The following is a 3,104-nucleotide window of genomic DNA, read 5'->3' on the forward strand; positions in this document are numbered from 1 at the left end:
TCGAGTACAGTAAAGATTATTCTAAACCTAAGAGATTCGAAGAAATCACGTTTTAAAAACAGACGTAAAACCTTATAAATCTGAAAATTGCGCAGCAACAACTATTAAGTTGTAAAATTCATTAATTGTCATTTGCCAATTCTTTAAAAGTATACCTTTACAAGTTTCCCTGTAAAATTGTTTGATTATACATTACAGTTTAAGATTAATTATGTAACTAAGCATGGGTCCTAATCATCAATTAGAAAGAAAAATTTTGTTATAATAAACACAATTTTTTATTTATCATCTCCAGTTCTTAGAATAATATAATTATAAAATAATTTATAATTATTAAAATGAATAATTATACCCAATTATTTTAATCCATGTTATTAAAATTTCAATTTATTATTATTATTATGTTTTTAAAGATTAGGGTTTCATATAATTATGAATTGAAATCTATTACAATGTATTAATTTTTCGTTAAAAATGTACAGTTTCAATAAAAATTCAACTATTAAATTTTTAAATGATTAAAAGTTGGAACTACTTTATTAATATATAATTGTTTAGTTTGATGTTTTGACTATTTTGATGGAAATTCGTTCTTTTTGGTTAAAAATAGTTTGTCAATCAAGAATTTAACTATTCTTTTTTTGGTTTAAAATTTATAAATATTAGTTGAAAATTAAGCTACTAAATTTTTAATTGGTTTGAAGTTTGAACAATTTGTTAAAAAATCATTTTATTCTGTTCAAGATTGAACTTTCCTGTTGAAAATTCGTTTTTTTTTACTAAAAAATTAATTTTTTCAACTGAAAATTCAACTATCCTATTTTTGGTTAAAAAGAAGCTGGTCGTTTTTAGTTGTAAGTTAAATTATTAATATTGTCATTTGTTCAAAGGTGAACTTTGTTAAAAATTCGTTTTTTAGTTGAAGATTGAACTATTTTGTTAGAAATTCGTTTTTTTATGATTGAAAATTATTTATTTTTTAAAAATTGAACTCTACGATTATTAAGAATTTAACAATTTGGTTAAAAATTGTTGTGATTTTTATCCCTTTCTCTTGTGAAAATTCAACTCTTAGTTGAAAATTTAACTGTTTTATTGAAAAGTCATCCTTTTCGATTGCAATCTCAACTATTTAGTTTAAGATGCAACTGTTTTTGGACAAAGATTAATTGTTTACTGAAAATTTAATTTCTGTATTTTTTGTTTTTTTGGTTAGAAATAAATTTTTTTTTATGATGTAATTATTCCATTTTTGGTTGAAAATTCATCTCTATCCGTTGAAAATTATAAATATTTTTGGCAATTTTTTAAATTTGAAAAGTCCAGTATTATATTTTTTGTATTATATTATATTATTATGCAGTATTATATATATTAATAATGATTTGGCTATTTTGTTGCCAAGACGTTTTTTTTGTTGAAAATTAGTTTTTCTTCATACAAAAAATTGACTGTTCTATTTTTTGTTGAAAATCATCGTTTTCAGTTGAGAATTTGAAAATTCGGTTGAAAACGTATATATTTTGTACTAAATTCATATTTTTTGTTACGAATTTATTATTCCTGATTAAAAATACTGTGGAAAGTCTAATTTCTTTTTTTTTACTTTATTTCTAAATTACAAAAATTAATTAATGGGTGCATTAATTTTACATGCTGATGAACCTTGTTGTTTCAGTTTATTAAGATTTATCAACTTGAAATTATATTATTATATTTTCAGTTAAAATAATTAATTTTCAAAGGAGATTAAGGAAATCTTAAACGAAATTCCCGAATAATAAAATTCCGGAGAGTTTATAAGATTACGGAAATTAAAATTTTTCGACTAAAAATCACCAAATTATAAAATGCCCGAAGTAGAAAATTAACGAATAATAAATTTTCGGAATAATAAAATTTCCGAATAGTGAAATTCTCGGGAAAAAAATTCTCGAAGGGGAAAATTTTCGAATAATAAAAATCGCAGTTATTTCTTATTTTCCAAATTAAAATACTTTGTCACAATAATAAATGATAATACAACAATATTCAAGAAATTAATGTAAAATGCTAAAAATTCCAAGTTTTTCATTCAGAGCAACCAAAACTGCACTGCAAATTGGAATTGAAAAATCGACAATCGATAGTTGAACTCTTTTGATGTAATTAATTTGAAAAATGCTAAAAATAAAAGATGTCGCTTTTCTAATTCTGTGAAAAAATTAAAATTAAAAGTTTGTCTGAATTCATCTCAATGTCAAAAATACCCCACCCCCTCCCTTAACTCATGAAAATAATAAAAGGGAAAAAATTGGTGACTTCGAATTCAGAAAAAGAACTAAAATCTACAAATTTCTACCTTCCTACTAAAAAAATGTTAAACATAAAAAACTGCTGCTTTTTTAACTCAGAAAAAATTAAATCCAAAATGTCCTCCCTCAAATTTGATAAAAATATTAAAAATCAAAAGTTACTAAATAATGGTTCTAAAAAAAGCATTCTATAATAAAAGAAGTACAATTTTGACAAGAAAGATGACTTTTTACCACTCAACAAAAAAGATTTTTTAAACTAAAAACCAAATCAAGTAAATGATTTTTAACAATAAAAAATCTGATTTTCAAGCGGGTAAATTCAATAAAAAGGTCAAGTTTTTAACCAAATATTTGATTGAAAATGAATTTTGACAAGCAAGATTAATTTCTGATCAAAAATGGAATATTCAAAATCTTAAATAAAAAAAAAATGATTTCTTCCCAAATAGAGAAACAATCAACTCACTTGTTTTGTTTTGAATTGAACATTGGAACATTGAATTTTTAGTAAAAAAATGAGTTTACAACAAAAAATATTTTTTTCAAATCATAATAATAATTTCATAAGAAAAAAGACAATCTTAAACAAAATATATCAGTTTTCAACAATATTGTTGAATTTTAAAGCCGAAAGTATAATTATCTACAAAAACAGTTGAATTTTCATTCAGAAAATATGATTTTTTTTTTAACAAAAAAGTTCAATTTCTAGCATACATTTAAATTTTCATAAAAAATTTGAATTTTTACCAAGTAGTTCAGTAAAAAAATTCAGCAAAAATAGAAGTTACATTTTGAATTAAAAAA

The sequence above is a fragment of the Belonocnema kinseyi genome, chromosome 7 (genome assembly GCF_010883055.1).
Source record: "Belonocnema kinseyi isolate 2016_QV_RU_SX_M_011 chromosome 7, B_treatae_v1, whole genome shotgun sequence".
Lineage (NCBI taxonomy): Eukaryota > Metazoa > Arthropoda > Insecta > Hymenoptera > Cynipidae > Belonocnema > Belonocnema kinseyi.